This window comes from Pongo abelii, chromosome 6 (genome assembly GCF_028885655.2).
Source record: "Pongo abelii isolate AG06213 chromosome 6, NHGRI_mPonAbe1-v2.0_pri, whole genome shotgun sequence".
Classification (NCBI taxonomy): Eukaryota; Metazoa; Chordata; class Mammalia; order Primates; family Hominidae; genus Pongo; species Pongo abelii.
Genome location: NC_071991.2, coordinates 115630875 through 115652048, shown reverse-complemented (window position 1 = coordinate 115652048; position 21174 = coordinate 115630875). Strand labels below are relative to the sequence as shown.

At 34.6% G+C, this 21174-nt stretch overlaps 1 long non-coding RNA gene across 1 annotated transcript in view; it reads right to left on the bottom strand.

The window, feature by feature from the left end:
* Nucleotides 1-20217, bottom strand: part of LOC134761724 (uncharacterized) — a 28127-nt gene extending 7910 nt beyond the window's left edge. The window contains exons 1-2 of the long non-coding RNA XR_010140790.1: nt 20108-20217; nt 2736-2851 (exon numbers count right to left, since the gene is read on the bottom strand). This is a non-coding gene — a long non-coding RNA (uncharacterized LOC134761724). The remainder of the gene's footprint in view (nt 1-2735; nt 2852-20107) is intronic.
* Between the last annotated feature and the right edge of the window lie 957 nt (nt 20218-21174).

Sequence of the window (21174 nt, the reverse complement as noted above, 5' to 3'; positions counted from 1 at the left end):
CTGACCAATTTCTCAGCAACATTTTCCAGCTACATGTATAACTTGCCAAACATAGTTGTCTCTCCAGTAAACCAATCAGTCTGATTCCACTGACCACAGCAAACTTCATTATTGAAGCAAGGGAACAAATTGGGCTGCTATAATGAATGCCATACACAGATAAACTCTGCAGTGTCAGCAATGTTTGCTCAACATTTCTGAATGCAAAACCAATTTAAATAGTGAAATGTCAGGATAAAGATATAATAGGATGTAGGGACATAAGGCCAGATTTTTTTTACATTACTCAATGGAAAATTTTACCCAAAGGAACTTTTCTTTAACTCCAATAAACTTACTTTTATTTTTGAGATACATGAATTGTGGGGTTTTTTAAATTTTTGGCTGGTTATTTTTCCAATCAAAAGGTATCATATTTTATATAAAAATGCAGTGTTATTGTGTTTCCTCTCTTCAAATTATATCTTTGGTACTCTATCTGGAAAACAGAGAGGGGCAAGAAGATTTATTATTTTTAAAATAGCTAAAATCTGTTTTTAAAATGACATAATGTACTTTATGATGCATGTGCCAACATATTTATATTAAGCATTAAAGTATAATCACAGCACTTTTACAGGAAGATGCTGATTATATATGTTTTCTATATCACTCACATAAGCATCTTTCTATGAGTGACAAATTGAAATCTTTAAACTCAGGTTTCTGCTGGTTACCAGTTTATTTTATTGAAAAATTGAATAGACTCCATTTTAACCTGCACATGCTGACCAAAGAGAAATTTAAAGTAATGATTTTTTTACTATAAATCCAAACAGACTTTATCCACATCATTTATATGGATGTAATATCTACCTATCTATCTTTTTATTCCAATTCAATATTATAGTAAGTTCTTTTAAATAAAATGTAATCTTTATGGTTAATGCCACCCACCTATGACCTAATTAATATGTAAATATTGGGTAGGTACATACCATGAAGAATTAAATAACTGATTATTTTAGTTTTACTTTATTGTAAATTAAGACACTTTAACTTTTTGGTTGTTAAAGCAATGTGCATAAGTAAATGTAGAAACCAGAATCATTTAAAAAATAATTACAATCTAATATAGGTAAATGGAAGGTTTTATTTGAAGAAACAATAAGTTAAGTTGGATATGACTTGTTAAAACGCACCATAGCATTCAGCCTTTAATATTTTAAACATGTCAATTAAAAACAAAAGTCTTTTTTAAAGTAGTAGAAGCTTATAGCAACTTGAGAATAAAAGTAAAAGCAAACATTTCAAGTAAATAAAAATGACAAAGTTATTGATGTCTAATGCAACCCATCACACCCCCTGCTAAGATGAATCAGTCCTCAATCTGGTATTTTTAAACACTATCAGAGATGTCATATCTAGTTTTTGAATAGTTATTTCTCAATTTTGTTTTATTCTCATGACCTTTGCAGCCAAATATATGCTAGATTTTAATTTTTCTAAATTATGATCAATTCTTAGCACTGACACCAAAGTGAGTAGGTAGATTCTAATCAAGGACACCCTTACTCACGTCAGAATCTCAAATATCTATGGAAGTGCTTTTGGTGTCATACAACTTCATGGTCAAAACAATTACTTTTTATTGAACATTTGAGGACCCACACTCATTCTCACTGCTGTTTTAATTAACGCTGGCTTCAAATCCTGTAAATTATATTAATATATTTTAAAAAATAACATATAGAGCACCTGCACAATCTTGGATCTGAAAGCCTAAGTACCTGCTCCAGAAAGAATTCATTGTCTTATGTCTGTAGCTATTTTTTGATCAAGAAAGCCATTAAACTTGACTTCGTATCACCAAATAGGAAGAACAGCAGCACAATTAATAATGTGCTAATATTCATAAACTGAATTAATTAAATGATTTGTGTAAGGGGTCTCATCCATGTTTTTGTTTGTACTTTGCACGAAGTATTGGGTATATTGACATTATTTTTCAGACTAGGAAATGAAGCCCATAACTTTAAATGAAAGAACTTTAAATGAAAGAACTTTAAATGAAATAACTAATACATATTTATGGAATATTTAAATATTGTTGAAATGTATTGGAGAAAGTCTTAGTCATCATTTAGTTCAATTGCCCATTGTTAGAGGACATGCATTGAAGTCTTGAACCAGAATAAGTTATCTAAATAGCTCTAAGCCTTAATTGCCCATCTGTAAAATTGAATAAGTATGCCAAATTCATAGCAAACTGATAATGATATGTGAGAAGCAAAAGTGGCTGGTAATCTGCCTATGATTTTTATTTGAATGCAAGTAGGTATCTAGGCATCCCAACAATTTAGAGTAACCTTTTTGGAAAATATTTGCATATTATTCATTTTTACATAAGTAGTAAAAACACATGGTACAGAATTCTAAAGGAAAATTTTAAAAGGAAAAGAATAAAAAGTAAATATCGACCATATTCCTTTTCTCCAAGATTAATTTAAACTATTTGTTTTAGAAACTTTTTTTTGTTTTATTATAACAAACCATTTGTTTTAGAAACATAATTTTTTATTAAAGAAATTGTTTCTCTTCGGGGTGCAGTGGCTCACGCCGGTAAACCCAGCACTTTGGGAGGCCGAGGCGAGTAGATTACTTGAGATCAGGAGTTCGAGACCAGCCTGGCCAATATGGGGAAACTCCCATTTCTACTAAAAATACAAAAATTAGCCAGACGTGGTGGCACGCACCTGTAATCCCAGCTACTACTGAGGCTGAGGCAGGAGACTCTCTTGAACCCGGGAGGCGGAGCTGGCAGTAAGTTGAGATGGCTCCACTGCACTCCAGCCTGAGTTACAGTGTGAGACTAAGAAAGAAAGAAGAAATTATTTCTCAGCCACACACAACCTTCACTGCACACTCCATCAGAATCATCAGTGTTCTCTCTACACATGCATTCATTCAGGAGAGAAGAAGGGTTTCTGATGTGATACTTTAAACCATCTGATCTAGACTGGCTGCCCTGGAGCACAGCAATTATTCTCCATCATTACCATTTGGATTCCCTCCCTTTCTCTCATGTGTTTGCCTTCCCTTTTTTCATTTTCTGGTTTGTACTCTTGTTTGAGTAAAACATATACTCCAGCAGTTTAGGGAGAAAGAGCATGTAGGAAGTAAATTTTTGACACTTAATAATCTCTGAAAGCATTTTCCTTTTTCACTTTCACTTGGCTAGCAAAAAAATTCCAGTTGGAAATCAGTTTCCTCCATACTTTTAAAAGTTTTGCTTACAGTATATTTAATAGAATCTTCTAGCTTTCAGTGTTGCCCATAGTTATATTCTCAAATCCTAAATTTGAAATATTCTAAATTTTCCACAATATGCTTTAAAGAAAATATATTTTTAAAAGCCATCAACTGTTTCTCAACAGGCAGCTCACCATGAAATATATAAATAAATAAGGAAGCTCAGAACGCCCCAGCCTCACCAGGCACTCAGAGCTTGTGCTTGTAACCTGTTCCAACACTCCTACACAGGAGCACAGAAGTGTTGGGGAAAAAGAATTAAAAACAAAATATTTTTCTAGCCCAGATAACTTCTCCACAGAGATAAAAGAGAGGGGGAAAAAAAAGAAGTTTATTATTGAATAATAAAGTCAGAATGTGATGTGCATCAGTGGCAATCCGCTCATAGATTTTATACAGTCACCCTTTCAGATAGGCAATCAGAGATGACCCAGCGCATACATATTCTCAGGATAAACAATGACTGGCCATGAAGTAAGAGGACTTGACAGCACCATTTGTCACACATAGTTAATCCTAAATTCACTTGGTAATTGTGGTGACCATCTGTGTTAGCTAAATGATTTATTCAAAGGAAAAATAAGCTTCTCGTGTCTTCATGACAGGAAGTAGTGTTGCCATTTGGAGCAGGACGTCTGCCCAAATTCAGCTCCAATGGAAATAGGGATGCCTTTCTTGATGATTACAGTTGGAAGAGAGGCAGAAAGGTGGCAAGAGGCTTATTTAGCTTTTAAAAATATTTGCATACATTTCAAAGAGACAGAGAACTTATAATTACAAGTTTTCTAAAATACATGCAGACGGAGTGGAGGTGTCTTTTTACTTATTTTTAACAGGGAGAATTAAGTCTCTTGTTTTAATCTGAATTTGCCCTTACACAAGCAAAAGTTTCCAGACATCTGAGGAAAGCCTCATAAATGAAAGACAGAATGCCATGGAAGAAAAAAGAGGAAGAAGAAAACTTGGAAATAAAACTTTTCATATTCTTAGAAAATATGACACTTATTTAAAAAACAATTTTATTTATAATCATTGAAACAATAAAAAAGAAGTCCTTGGAAATAAAAACTTAAAAGTAGTAAAATAAATAAAAATAGGAAGTAAAGCCAAGGAAATCTACTGGATGGTAGAGATTTGGGGAAAATGGTAGGGGGGGAAGGAAGAGAAAGAGAGAAAAAGAAAGACGAGGGAAATATAGAAATTAGAGAACCAAAAATTGAATTATAGAAGCTCCAAAACTAGAGAATAGAGAAAACAGGAGGAAAGCTTCAATTAATTAGTGCTACTTAGCAAAATCCTTTTACTAGATGCATGGAAGGTTACTGTTCCCTGGATTCTACACGCATTTTATGTGTTTTTAATATCATACAAATTTGCAAATAACTGAATAAGTCATCTTTAGCAACTCATTTATATTTCTCTTGGTTTCAGGTTTTGTTTGTTTAATCATTAATGTAAAAAAATGGTCTTAAAGATAATCTTGGACTCTTTCAAATCCAAAATTGAATTAATTCTAGTACAAAGCTTAGCTCAACATGTTGCTTTTCCTCATGGTATAATAGCTGGTCACCACTGGCTCTTTAATACCTTCAATATAGAGTTTCTGAGTCCAATTTCAAAGTATTATTTAACAACAAACCAATACCATAGATGAATCAGTAAGCTCAGTATTTGGAACTGAAGTATATGAATTCCAATATGTGGAGATAAAGGAAGATGAAAAGATAAGTGAACTGTAGTTTGGGACAGAAGGAAAAATAAAGAGAAATAATACTTTCACTTTGAGTCTTCTTTCCATGCTAGGTTAGAATGTAAGATATTAACTCATTTCTTGCTTCCAGCATTATAATCAAATTACAATGGTTAAAACTACACATGGTAGGCTGATCATATACTCAGTTTATCCTGGTGATCAGTCAATGCTTTTTAATTATTTTATTACTCCCTTTCATCCTGATAAGTAAATTTTGAGAGGAAATTATCTAGTCACATTATTCTCCAAGAAGTTTTTTTAAAAGTAGGATATAAAAAAGTAATGATCAGTAGTAAAAATAGCAACCAGCAGTCCTGAGAATCATTGGCATTTAGAAGAGTGTCATCAATTTCTTAATCAATAGGAAATTTAGAGGGACTAAATATTGTCTTTTACTGCCTTTGTTCGGAGATGTTCATTAAAACAGTCAGGGCAAAAAGACGTGAGAAAGGCAGAAGGGAGAAAAGATAAGAAGAATATCCCTGCTGGGCATATTGAGATGACACCAGCAGATGCTTCAGGTGACTCTGTAGCATCAGCATTGTGGCCTAGCTGTCAATAGTTAGCAAGCATGACTGAACATGCTTCAAATGGGAGCACCTACTACCAATTTCAAGACAGAAAGCACATTAAAATCACATAAAATATCAAAACATAGTATGTGTTAACTACACTTTTAAAAACCTTTAAGTGAGGAAAACTTTTCTAAGTCTGACCAATACTCTAGAAACCAAAATTATTTTTTAATTGAAAGCTTAAAAGCAATAATAAAAATTATTCTGAATGAAAAAAATAAATCAAGCAAAGAACAAGTCTGGGGAAAAATTAACACCTATGGCAGAAAATAAGATAATTTTATTAATTAAACAAAAACACACCCAATAAAGAAATAGACAATATTAGTAGACAATTTACAAAACATAAGATACTTTGAGAAAACAGTAACAACAGCAAATGACCATCAAGGATCTGAATGTCCCACTGCATAATAGAAGCAATGTAAAATAAAAGTCAGATATATATATTTTTTCAATTCCCCAGTTGAAAAATATATATGTGTGTATGTAGTGTTTATTAACATTTTGTTGCTGGAGGGTGCTATGGCTTGACTAGGTCTCCCAAAGATCTTGTGTTGAAAATTTAATCCCCAATGCAACAGTTTTGAGAGGTGAGACCTTTAAGAGGTGACTAGATTATGATGATTCTGCACTTGTGAGTGGATTAATGTCATTATCAGGGGAGTGCATTAGTTATCTGAAGAATGGGTTTGTTATAAAAGCAAATTCAAACCCCTCTTGCTCTCTTGTGGATACTCTTGTGCCCTTCTGCCTTTCACCATGGGATGATACCACAAGAAGACCCTCACTAAGTGAGGCCCTAGCATTGGACTTTCCAGCCTCCAGAACCATGAGCCAAATGTTTCTGTTGTTTATAAATTACTCAGTCTGTGGTATCCTGTTATACCAACAGCAAAATAGACTAAGGCAGAGTCGATTGGAAACATGCTTTTATGTTTTTTTGATTGTAGTATACATTTTTTATGTTTTTCTAGAGGGCAATTTGCCATTAGCTCTGTAAATTTTAACAGCATATATACTTTGCCCAGCACTTCTCCTGATACATATTCACCCAGACTTTCCAAAGAGTCTTCTCATCTGTTTTTCATCATTGCATTTAATTTATTGACAAAAAACTGCAAATATCAAAAATAAATATCAGCTTGATTTTTTAATGTAATCTACAATTAAAATTTAAATATAATTAATCAATAAAATAAATGGAGGCGATTTTTATGGACAACTCTTTAGAAATATTATCGGGAGGAATAAGCATGCTTGAGAACAGTAAATATGTAGCAAAATCCCACCTGTTGGCTCTTACTCTGCTAAGCATGCATAACAAAATGCTAACATTTGCAATACTTGGGGTCATTTGGGAGGAGGTAATAGAAGATAATTTTTATTGTTCATCACACAAACTATTTGTTTTTTTATCTTTATAAAATTATTTTGTACTGCTTTTATTTTAAAATAAATAATGTACAGCAGCATTTTAAGAACTTGAAAAAGTGATTTCTAAATACAAGCTCTAGGAGACTTTAAATATTTTAGTACCATTTGTCATTTTAAAATATTGAGCTTTCCTAAAGTAATTCCAATAAATAAAAAGTCAAATAGATAAGGAAGTTTTAGGAATTGAAGCATATATTCTATTGAAATTATGCAAAAGTATATTATTTAGCAATCATAAGTTAAGCCCTTAAGTCTACACAACAGATGCTACTGAACAGACTATTCATGTCTTCTGTGCCCACTGAAACTATTGATAAAGTAATGACCTTCTATGTGCTGATTCTCTTTTGCAGGCTGAAGGATCAGTGTCCTCAGATTGTTTAGGCAAGTTGCTTCACCTCCCTGAACTTCAATTTCAACACCACTTAAATGATAATAACAATGCCTTCCTGCTAGTAATGAGGACTGAATGAATCAGAATTAAAAGGGTAAACGTGTAAAAGCATAGCTACTGAATAAATGTTGCTTGAATATAAGTTTTTAAATATTTGATAATAATGTGTTTCCATTGCACTGGAAGAAAGTGGGTGAACATCCAAATAGGAAAAGAAGGTCATTCATATTTAATATTCAATGTCCCCTCACTCCTTTACACTCACTGCACAACATCTCTGAAAAGATGAAGACTTGGGGACAGTAGATGTTTATAAATAGTTGCTGATAAATGTGTTTGCTTGCTACCCTGTGGCCCAAGGCTTTTACTTTATGAATATTGAAAGAACATAATCAAATCTATCCAGCTCCGAACAAATGTAATAGTAACAGTCTTTCTGAATGCCATGGCTTTGGAGCATATTTCATGGTAAAGCAGCTAAACAGCTACTGCAGCAAGAGGTGAGCCTACACTGGCCACCACCTGCAATCAGAGTTGTTCCAGAGCCAATCCAGATCATGGTTCTCTCTTGAGGCCTTCAGACCAAGGTGCAGGTACAGCTTTTCTCCCTTCATTTTTACATTTTTCTTCTTTCCCTTTTGCTCTTGTTAAGAGCTACCTGTATAAAGTACTTTATTATTCGTCTTCTAAGAGCAAAGGGAAAATTCAATGAGCCTATTTGAACCTTGGTAATGCAACATTAATTAAGCTGAGACTTCACCAAACAAGACATATACCATAATAATGTATTCAGTCCCAGCACATACAAAATGTAGCAAAATGGACAGGCTTCAAAAAAGTTTTATCTCTATGTAAGAGAATAATTTTCTTACCACAGTGCTTTCTGTGAAATCACAGATTTTTAAAATCACAATAAAAAAAATAGGCCATGCTGTTACAGCCAGTATTAAATTTTAATTGATCGATAAAATAATAACAATTGCTAACATTTGTAGGTGTTTACCATGTATCAAGCTTTGTTACAAACACTTGATGTTTATTCTCTTTCAAAATCTTCATGACATTATGACATAAGTCCTATTATGTCCCATTTTACTGATGGTCATTTGATTTTGTTGTTGTTGTTGCTTAACTTATTTCCATAGATTATTGGGGAACAGATGGTGTTTGGTTAGATAGGTAAGTTCTTTAGTGGTGATTTGTGAGATTTTGGTGTACCCATCACCTGAGCAGTATACATTGCACCCTATTTGTAGTCTTGTATCCCTCAGCCCCTTCCCACCCTTTCCCTCTGAGTCTCCAAAGTCCACTGTGTTATTCTTATGCCTTCACATCCTCTAGCTTAGTTCCCACTTATGAGAACATCCGATGTTTGGTTTTCCATTCCTGAGTTACTTCACTTAGAATACTAGTCTCCAGTGTCATTCAGGTCATTGCAAATGCCATTAATTTATTCCTTTTATGGCTGAGTAGTATTCCATTTTGTGTGTGTGTGTGTGTGTGTGTGTGTGTATCACAGTTTCTTTATCCACTTGTTGATTGATGGGCATTTGGTTTGGTTCCACATTTTTGCAAATGTGAATTGTGCTGCTATAAACATGTGTGTGCAAGTATTTTTTTTTTTTACATAATGACTTCTTTTCGTCTGGATAGATATCCAGTAGTGTAATTGCTGGATCAATGGTAGATCTACTTTTAGTTCTTTGAGGAATCTCCACACTGTTATCCATAGTGGTTGTACTAGTTTACATTCCCAACAGCAGTGTAGAAGTTTTCACTGTTCACTGCATCCACACCAATATCTATTATTATTTTTTTTTATTTTTTGATTATGGCCATTCTTGGTCATTTGAAAGAAGAGGAAAAACTGGAAAGAGAAAGAGCAAAGAGGAAAATTTTTTGAAGTACATTTTGAGCAAAATTTGCCACTTTCATTTTCTTGAGAGACTATAAAAATAACTTGCAGGAGATTTGCAATTGTTTTTGGAAGACAGATATTCATGTTTCTAATTTGACACAGAGCAAAGATGAGACCATGAGGCATACAGTGTGTATGTATATATGCATATTTGTGTGTATCTATTTAAGTGTGTATGGAGGAAATTGCATGTGTTCTCTATATGTGAGGATCACATCAGAATCCTCAAATTTAAATCTGATCACGAAACAGTACTTATTCTTCTGTAAGCTTAAACTAAACAAGTAATGCTCATTTATTGTATGTAAATAGATTTTTGCCTAAATTAATATTTTTCTTGTCACTTTGGTATTTTTTGCTTTTTATTTTTGTTTTATCTGAAGGATAAACAGTGATTCTAAGCAAATAAGAATTACTGCCATATCAATGATATATTACTCTTCTGTTAATTAATTTTCAAAAAATGTAGACTTTTAACTAAATATAAAATAATTTGCAGAATAGAAAAAAGGTGTTAAGTAAATAAAAAGAATATGAAAACTTTGGATATTTCTGGCTTAACATCAATCATACCTTTATGCATATATATTAATCAAAATTACAAAAAAATTTATCTAAAGATTAAGTATTAAGAAAACTTACATAGGTAGAATTGAAAAGATTTCTTTCTTATAATGGTTTTCCTATAGAATGTTAAGGTACATTTCTTTTATATGTAATTTATTAATTTTTATTACTCCAAAGTCAAGAATGATAAATCTTTAAAATTCAATCTATGATTTTATTGACCAACAGCTTAACAGAAATAGAACCTCAGATTTTAAAATCTTATTGTCATTTACTCAAGTATTATCTCAATAAAATGCATGTTAATATTTTTAAAAAATGTCTTCAGGAAAAATATAAGCAAGAATTTTTATCCTATACCCTGAAGAACTGAACAATTTCTAAGGCTAGAATTCTTAGCTGATTGATACTGTATAGTTTGTTCATGCTTCACAAAGCTCAAGATCTTTTTATAAATCAATCGCTTGAGATGAGATGTTTTTTCATTGTAATATACAATGTGTGTTGTCTCCTCCTAAACAAATTTCTTATCACAAAGGTATAAGTAAAAGTGTCTCAAATATAAACTTAATGTCTGATGCACACGTTCTACGTGTATAAGCATGCTATGAAATAAAAATCTGATCTTTTGTTTCTAACTCATACACACTAGATTTGCCTTTTATGTTTCTCACTACTAAATTTTAAAAGCTTACTTATAAAATCATTATAAGTATCCAAAATGCTATTTTCAGAATAGTTGCTATCTGTGGGTGAAAGAGAAGTTTGACATTTATTTACTTATGATTTGCCCTGAGAGATAGACTTAGAGGAAAATGATAGGAACATTGGCTGTCAGTTTGAGGATAAGCATTAATCTTCATAAGCAGCACAGGGCTGAGTTCATATGATATATTTCTACAAAGAGACAATTTTTGGAATGAATCTAATATATTCTAATTTTTGGAAATGATACTTTCTAACTTACAAACAACTAAATTATAAAGTTACTAGACTGCGAAGGACTCTTGACATCCAGCTAGCTCTGTTACATGAGCTGTGGCCACTTCTTTGTTTGAAGCCCACTGCGAAAACCTATCTATTAGGAAACATCTACAAGGAAAATAAGACAGTGTTTTGTTTTCATGTGAGGCATTGAATTTAGTGTAAATTTGAACGTGTCTTGATTTTCATCTCACCCCACTTCATCCCAAAATATTAGTTATAAATTTATTTCTGAGAGTATAAAGGAGGGCTGTTTTCTCCAAGGTCACTTTTCATGCAAAAAAATGAAAAAGCTACTCTCCCTGTACCTGTCTCCATGCCAATCCTGGTGAATTATCAGGACTTTGTGTTTCAGAAACCTAGACAGTTCTTATGCATGGGGGTAATCGATAGCATATTGCCTGTTTCTATGGGAAAAAATAAACTTGGTAAATGGAGCATACTACCCCACTGTTAAGATCCTGGGTAATTTTATGTCTGATTTTTCAAGATAGAAAATACAAATGTGTTGTATAATGGTACTGAAGATGGTCTCAGCCATACACTTGAAAAGCAGAAAAATATCTGAGAACTGATAGAAAGTCAGAGTTTCTACAACATTCATGGAGATCGGAGTCTGAGAGGAACTCCTTGGAGAAGCAGAACATCATATGAAATGTCCATGTTGATGCCTATGAGAACTAGACAATGGGCATCTTAGCTATGGGTGACTGAGGGAAAATGTCATGCTAAACTTGACATGGAGAAAATAGAGCCAACAGCAGAGATAGCTATCATGTGATAATTAATAGCACCTCCCAAAGAGGTTGTCAGAGTATCCAAAGAAATAATCTATATAATGGTCTTGACATATAATAAGTCTTCAATATTTCTTAGATATTTTTATTATCATTCTAAATATTCTTCATACATTTCTACTTAAGTATGTGTTGAGTTCTAAGACTTGCCTAGTCTTAGAACAATTTTTTTCCATGATGACTGAGGACACTTATGGAGCTTAATTCACACTTACATTGACTTATTAAACACACACACACACACACACACACACACACATACACACTTCATTGACAAGAGAAGCTAACTTCCTTGAAGGGATATAAACTGAGGCATAGAACAGAAAAAAAGAGAAAAATAAGAGAAATTGTCTGTCTCCCTCATGTCCAAAATTTTTCATTGTTACTTAATATGTTGGTATCCACTTTCATAAGTAAATTTAGCATAAAATTTAAGGAGCTCTTGAAGAATTTATGAAAAACATAGGAATTTTTTAAAGTACAATGTAATTTTATTATAACATTTTAGCCTAAAAGGTGGACATAGATAGACTATATACAAATCTTGAAAGGGAAGTTTAATTATATAAAGTGTGCTTAGGATATAAGGCGGAGCTCAGCATATCTCTTGGCAATAGAGATGCATCATTAAACAATTTTGTTGTGTGAATATCACAGTGTGTGTGTGTACTTATATAGACCTAGATAGTATAGCCTACTACCCACCTAGGATCTACGGTATAGCCTATTGCTCCTAGTCTACAAACCTGTACAGGTATTACTTCAGTTTAATACTATAGGCAGTTGTAACACAGTAATGGTATTTGTGTATTTAAACACGTCTAAACATAGGAAAGATACAGTAAACATATGGTATTATAATCTTATGAGACCACTGTCATACATATGACCTGTTGTTGACTGAAATGTTATTACAACATGTCCATAGTCTAGTTTTTATAGCCATCCATATGGATATTTCATATGATGTTCTGCTTCTCCAAGGAGTTCCTCTCAAACAGGCTCAGATCTCCATGAATGTTGTAGAAACTCTGACTTTCTGCGGATCCCAGATATTTCAATGCTTTTCCAGCGTCTGGAAGAAACTATCTTCAGTATTAAAAGCTACTACAACATAATAAAATTTCAGTCAACAGCAGATCACATATATGACAGTGGTCCCATAAGATTATAATACCATAGGTTTACTGTATCTTTCCTATGTTTAGATAAGTTTAAATACACAAATACCATTACCATGTTACAACTGCCTATAGTATTCAGTACAGTAATATCTGTACAGGTTTGTAGCCTAGGAGCAATAGGCTATACCTTAGATGCTAGGTATGTAATAGGCTATACTATCTAAATTTATATAAGTACATATATACACTCTGTGATATGGTTTGGCTGTGTCCCCACCCAAATCTCATCTTGAATTGTAGCTCCCATAATCCCCACATGCCGTTGTGGGAGGTAATTGAATCATGGGGGCAGGTTTTCCTATGCTGTTCTTGTGATAGTGAATATGTCTATTGAGATCTGGTGGTTATATAAAGGGCAGTTCCCCTGCACATGCTCTCTTGCCTGCCACCATGTAAGATGTGCCTTTGCTTCTATTTTGCCTTATGCCATGATTCTGAGGCCTCCTCAGCCGTGTGGAACTGTGAGTCCATTAAACCTCTTTTTCTTTATAAATTACCCAGTCTTGCGTATTTCTTCACCGCAGTATGAAAATGGACTAATACAGTAAATTGACACCAGTAGAGTGGGGCACTGCTATTAAGATACCCAAAAATGTGGAAGATACCCAAAAATGGTATCCAGACAGAGGTTGGAACAGTTTGGAGGACACAGAAGGAGACAAGAAAATGTAGGAAAGTTTGGAACTTCTTAGAGACTTGGAGGGCTCAGAAGACAGGAAGATGTGGGAAAGTTTGGAACTTCCTAGAGACTTGTTGAATGGTTTTGACCAAAAAGTCCAGGCTAACGTGATCTCAGATGGAGATGAGGAACTTATTGGGAACTGGAGCAAAGATGATTCTTGCTATGCTTTACCAAAGAGACTGGCAGCATTTTTCTCCTGCCCTAGAGATCAGTGAAGCTTTGAATTTGAGAGAGATGACTTAGGATATCTGGTGGAAGAAATTTCTAAGCAATAAAGCATTCAACAGGTGACTTGGGTGCTCTTAGAAACATTCTGTTTTGCCGGGCACCGGTGGCTCATGCCTGTAATCCCAGCACTTTGGGAGGCCGAGGTGGGCGGATCATGAGGTCAAGAGATCGAGACCATCCTGGCCAACATTGTGAAACCCTGTATCTACCAAAAATACAAAAATTAGCTGGGCATGCTGGCATGTGCCTGTAGTCCAAGCTACTTGGGAGGCTGAGGCAGGAGAATTGCTTGAACCCAGGAGACAGAGGTTGCAGTGAGCTGAGATCACAGCACTGAACTCCAGCCTGGGTGATAGTGCGAGACTATGTCTCGAAAAAAAAAATCAGTGTTATGTATTCACAAAGATATGGTTGGGAATTAGAACTTATATTTAAAAGGGAAGTAATAAATTTTGGAAAGTTTGCAGCCTGATGATTCAACAGAAAAGAAAAAACAATTTTCTGAGGAGAAATTCAAGCCAGCTACAGAAATGTCCATAAGTAATGAGCAGCCAAATGTTAATTGCCAAGACAATGGGGAAAATGTCTCCAGGGCACGTCAGGGACCTTCATGGCAGCCCCCCATCACTAGCTGGGAGGCCTATGAGAAAAAAATGGTTTCATGGGCCAGCCACAGGGCCTTTCTTCTTTGTGTAGTCTCAGACTTGGTGCCCTGCATTGATGCCCAGCCTTGGCCAAAAGGAGCCAACATAGAGCTCAGGGCATTGCAAACCCCAAGTCTTGGCAGCTTACACAGCTTACACAGAGTGTTGGGACTGAGAGTGCACAAAAGTCGAGAATTGAAGTTTGGGAACCTCCCCCTAGATTTCAGAGGAGGAATGGAAACTCCTGGATGTCCAGGTAGAGGTGTGCTGCAGGGGTGGAGCCCTCATGGAGAACCTCTGCTAAGGCAGTATGGAAAGGAAATGTGGGGCAGGAGCCCCCACACACACAGTCCCCACTGCAGAACTGTCAAGTGGAGCTGTGAGAAGAAGGCCACCATTCTCCAGACCCAAGGATGCTAAATCCACCAATAGCTTGTACTGTGTCCCTGGAAAAGCCACAGACACTTAACTCCAGCCCGTAAAAGCAGCCAAGAGGTAGGCTGTACCCTGCAAAGCCACAGGGGAGGGGCTGCCCAAGACCAATGGAGATATATATATATATATTTTATATATATATATGTATTTATATATTTTTATTTATATATATTTATATCTATATGTCACATATTCTGACATAGATTTAATTGGAGTAACTGAAGGATAAGATATAAATAAAAGGGCAAAAAATACATGAAAAAGAAAAAATGTATGGCTCAAAATGCCCAAAATAGTGAAATATATCAAATCAAGGGTACAAGAAGCCCAAAGACCCGAAGTAAGATGAATAACACACACATTCACAAACAGACATATTTTTAAATTGCTAACCTCCCTCCCCCCCAAAAAAACCCCAAATTTTAAAGGCAGCCAGAGGAGAAAAAGGACATTGGTACGAATTCATGGTATGAATGTTTTTGTCCTCTCTAAAATTCATGTGTTGAAAACCTAATTCCCAATGCAACAGTGTTGGAAGGTGGGGCCTAATGGAAGGTGTTTAAATCATGTGGTTTCCACCACTATAAATAGATAAAAGCCTTTAATAAAAAGGGTTTACAGGAGTGGATTTTTTGTCTTCTGCTCTCCTGCCATATGAAGACACAGACTTCATCTCATTTTGCCCTTCTTTCTTCTGTCATGTGAGGATGCAACAAGAAGGGCCTCACCAGATGCCAGTTGCTGGCACATTGATCCTGGACTTCCCAGCCTCCACAACTATGAGAAAATAAATCTCCATTCTTTATAAATTATTCAGTCTGTGGTATTCTGATATAGCAGCACAAAACAAACCAAGACAGACACATTACATACAGAAAAACAAAGATAAAAAATATAGCTGGACATGGTGGCTCACATTTGTAATCCAAGCATTTGGAGAGACTGAGGCAGGAGAATCAAGTAAGCCCCGGAGCTTGAGACTAGTTTGAGCAAACTGTCTGTAGAGACCCTGTCCCTATCAAAAGTGAAAAAAATTTAAATAAATTATGCAGGTGTGATAGTGTATGCCTGTGTCCCAGCTACTCAGGAACCTGAGGTGGAAGAATCCCTTGAGCCTAGGAGGTTAAGGCTGCAGTGAGTCATGACCATGCCACTGCACTCCAACCTGGGCGACAGAGCAAGACTTTGTCAAAAAAAAAAAAAAAAAAGAAAGAAAGGAAAGAAAGAAAAAAAAGAAAGAAAGAAAGAAAGAAGAAAAATGGGAGAGAGAATTATAGTAGACCTATATTGCATATATAACGCATATTTCTTCAGGAAATACGCATTCAGAAGCCAATGAATTGACTTGTTTAAAGTACTGAATGGAAAAAAAAAAACCTGTCAACCCAGAATTCTCTAACAAGTAGAAATAGCTTTACAAAATGAAATTAACACAAACACTTTTTCTGACAAAAACTGAGAAAATTCATTGCCAGTAGGTACACAATACAAGAAATGCTAAAGGGAGATCTTCAGGCAGAAGGAATATGAATGCAGACAGAAACTTGAATCTACACAAAGAAATTGTGAGCTCTGGAAATAGTAAAAATGAAACACAAATAATAATCTATTTTTAAAGTTTTAAATTGTTTGTTTCTTGTTGTATACCTTGTTCTTTTACCATATTTATGGGAAGTGTTATCTCTTAATACCTAACATTTTTCGTTTATATTTTATTTTCCTTGTAACCATGATTTTATTTTGTTTTTAAAACAAAGCCATTAGCATCTTGATTGTACTATGTAAACTTTATCATGGGAAAGAAAAGCCTTCCTGTAAGTGGATCTAAAAGATCAAATATTTCTATATGAATTCTAATGATTGTAGTTGATAATTACTCAATTTTGGGGTAAAGCCTATCAAACAGTAAAGGAGTAATGATTTTACATGTACAAATTATGTTCATATAAGAATAACGGCAAAAATGAAGCACAAGGTGAAATGTTTTAATTTTTGGTGTTGTTGACGTTAAAATACTTGCTTATTAACGCTTAGCAGCATGAAGCAGTTTTAACAGACGGGTGAAAAATCTCTGTCAACAGTGTTATAACCTTGCCATTATCTGAAATGCAGCCAATAAAAATGCACTTCGTTTGTGTGGCTGAAAGTCTGTCAGTTTATTCCTGTTCTTGAACAAAAGCTGTGTAAATGACATTTTGGCATTTGTATTTTACATCAAATATGGCCATAGAGAAATAAACCTTTGATGAACTACTTCCATATGTATCTCATTAAAAATTCATAAAAGATTTTATTTGCCAAAGAAAAAGCAAAATGCTATTTTCCAGAATCAAATAAAAAATGATAGCAATAAAACAAATTTTCTCCAATTACAATTATTATGTTCACACTAAATACATAGCAAATTATCTATCCTCCCATATCCTCCCACAAAGTTTAACAAAATATTAGAGAAGCATCAGAAATTAGGACCTAAGGAGATTATTATTGCATCATGCACCCAAAAATATAGCCAAACATAACCTATAAACATTTCTCTCATTGTATGACATCTGTAAATGAATAAATAAAATTTAAAGAAACAAAAATGGTATATAAATAGTAGTATTCCAGTGTCTCATTTTAAGGAGTGGAAGATGTCTGAAGTATCAATTAACTTATTCAATCCAGTTCCTAATACTAAAGAGAAGAATACATCAGAAGTGTATGTGTTATACCTTGTTCTTCTTTCCCTGTCACTTGTTACAAGGAAAGCTTGGCTTGACTCAGTTGCTTTATCCACAAAGCCCAGGTTCTATCACCAGGGCTGTGTGAAGTAATCTCTCAGCAAATGGCTTTGCTGCTTCGGGGCCATCCCCCCAAGCACAGGACACATGAAAATATGATGCACTCTTGTCCTATGGTTTAGCTTCTGTAGTGCTCTCATTTACCCTCCTCCTCTGAGTCTTGCTCTCTCCTCAGAGTCCTATCAATCGGCTCATCCAGCTCATCCAGCCCACCCTTCGATAACCCACAATGAGTTCAGGCTTTTAGCGAGAGCCTGGAGAGATAGTGTCATCTAATATTTTATCTGGGGCCAGCAAATACTAAGAAACTAGAAAAAGTTTGAATTGGGGCAAAGGTAACATATTGAAAACAAAAAAAAATTTATTATCCCAATATTACACTCTGCTATGTATGACTATCAAATACATAATGGATAATCAGGTCACCCAAAACAAATTCGGGCTGGGCCTTCAAAAGTACATAATATCTGCATGAGACTAGTAATAGAAGGTGTTATTCCATGCATCAGGAATCTAAAAGAAACAAAAGGAAATGGAAACAAGGGCAGTGAGAATAATGACTCCACCGTAGTTTTTATTCTATTAGAAGGAAAGCAGAGCTAAGAATGGAAGTGTCTGAAAGCAGATATGGAAGGGTTAAATCATTCATTTCCTTATAAGTAAACTAGAGATTTTACTTGATACAAGAAGAAAAAGAAAACATATGACTCCCCCCACAACAGAGGAAAATTAAAATGTTTTAGGAAGATTTGAAAAATAAAAATACCGTGTAGAATGAATGTGTGAAGTAGAGAGAAGACATAAGGAGACTTCTTATGCATTCTTGTTTAATCTTTACTCTGTGTGAGAATACTCTTCTTAAAGTATTATACCCTCTTCTCATATTGTCTCAGAAAGGGAGTTCATATTGTAACCCATTGCCATGGTTATATATTTATGCTGAAGCTTTCCATATACAATTTCCTACATTGTGAAATAAATTACCTGTTTTACAAATAGTAATTTCTCTTTCAGAACTCAAATTACAATGTTCTAAAACTTTGTAAACCATACAACTAATTTAATAAATCATAAGTGAAAGATATATTCATTCTTTCTTGTATATAAAATATATACCTCATTTTTTACACTGAAATTCAAATTCTCTTTACCAGTTATTTTCCTAGATCCAAACTCATCATCTGTTCTGCGATACTAGGGCTAGGACTTGGCAAACCATACTCTTGCTTTGCCAACTAGCTCCGTATTAGATTCTGACAACAAGGAATATTTAAAAAGAGACCGAAAGGCTGGAAGAATCAAAAAGATACATGCCCCTTGCTATTTCATTTCAAATCCTTTTTGCTTCCTGTTCCTGTTGTTGCTTCAGGAAAGCTTCTTCGCCCTGGAAATAGTTCCAGTGGCAGCATTTGATACTGGTTTGCAGTTTTTCTAATACTCCTAAAATAAGGCTCATGACATTCCCTCAGAGACCCCAGATAAACCCAGCCAGTATCTCTTCCTCAGATACGTGAATTTCATAGATGGAGAGACTCATTCATGCTTCTAAGTTTTAATAATTTTAAACTCTTCCTTTTGTCACTAAGCCCTAAGGTTGTCGAATACTTCTTGCTGTTATTACCTGCGTGTTACTTTGGTGGTTGCTTTAGCCTTTTTTATTTTTTCAACCAGTAGTTAACAATTCTTTATGTTAAATTCTTTCTGTTAAAATAACTGATGTGGTGTATATCTCCTTATTGAACCTCCCTGGCTGAAAAAGACATTGGTACCAGGAGCGAGGACTCAAAAACAGAACCCTTCAAAGATGGAAGTTTGAAATTGGCTTGGTTATGTCTCTGGTAGAGAACACAGCACTGAGCTCCTTACAAGTGGCAAATGGATGGAGCTAATCCACAACATGTAGTGCCATCATGATTAATCACATTACTGCCTCTGTTTTATGTTGATGAAGCAAGTTCCTTGGGGCACCAAGTGACTGCTTCTCTCAACTGTTGACTGTAGTCAGGATGACTCCAAGGAGTGCACTGGGTTATTTACAGAAACAAAACAACAAGCTCAGCCCTGTCACAGCTCAAATTAGAGTCAGATAACTGCAGAAATTCTATAACAGTACTAAAATAAACCCTTATTGTTTATAGCTACAGGCCTGGTCTTAATTAAAATCAGACATAAATTTTAATTGAGTGGGTTGCAAAAGTATAACAGAAGTCGAATTTGCAGCCTCATCAATTCTCTCATGTAAACGTTAGGATATTGCTTGGGAAAGAATGGGATACTCATAATTGAAAAGATTTCATTGGATTGGATACAAATTAAGCTGAGAATCTTCAACCCCAAGTCACCCTGAACCTCCCTTGCCAGTAGAAGTAGTTTCTTCTTTTGTTTCTGACACCAGTCTTTCCCTACCGGAAGATCCTATACTATAACCTTACCTTGGGGCTCACAAACGGATGCTTATTCTCAAGGTCTTCTTGTTGTTATTCTGTCCACAATGAGAATCATATCCCAGCATGATCCAGAAAGACAAATACCAAGTCTGACTAGGGTAGAAATAGATTATATATCAAAATAATTGCGAGAGTTTTGTACATTTATGTTGGCAGAAATCTGGAATGTAATTTAGGGTTACATCTATGTGTAATTAGAATTAAACCCAAAACTTAATTCTGTAATTTATAATAAATTCTACAAACACTGTATATCATTTATAGTATATACCAATAAATGGTACCAGTGACTTGTGTGGTGCTGAGTTCTTTCATATATTATCTAATTTAATTTGCCCTTATCCTTAGTAAGACTCTAACTATTATCCCCATTTTATAGATAAGGCTAGAGGGATTCAACTAATTAAATTTAGACTGTTAAAAAAAGTGCAGAATATGAATATCCTTTGGCAGGTGTTATTTACATTTTTAAAATATAGTATTCTTCTTGATTTAAGAAAATGCTTTATTTTCTGGTATGAAAAATCATGTTAATAATCTTGCCTTAGTTCAGAATCCTTCATTCTTATATTCAAGATATACAATTTATAGACATTTTAGCAAAGGTAAGACAGAAATCAATATTTTTAGCATTTTCTTTTTTAAATAAAATGTTCCCTGTCTTCTTTTATAATTTTGTTAACTTTTATGTTTTTACCTTAATTTTATGTTTTTACCTTATCGCATCTCATCTTACAATGAATTCTCCCCAAAATGTCATGTTGTATTGACTAGGTGTCACTACCTGAAAACTTTGATGTTTGTTGAGTCCATCCCCGGTCATTTCTAATGCACTGTTGGGTATTAGGTAGAATTGAGCAGACTCTACAATGGAGAGGCATGTGTGTACACCACCAGGCCACAAGGCAGAAGTGTTGTCTCTATTTCCTCCCTTCCTCTAAAAATATTCAGTATTTCATAGACAAGAAAACAGTACATGCACCTGATTGAGCCTGCACATTGGAGTCTGGCCGACTTGAAGCTGAGTGAATTGAGGCCCATCACTGGAACAC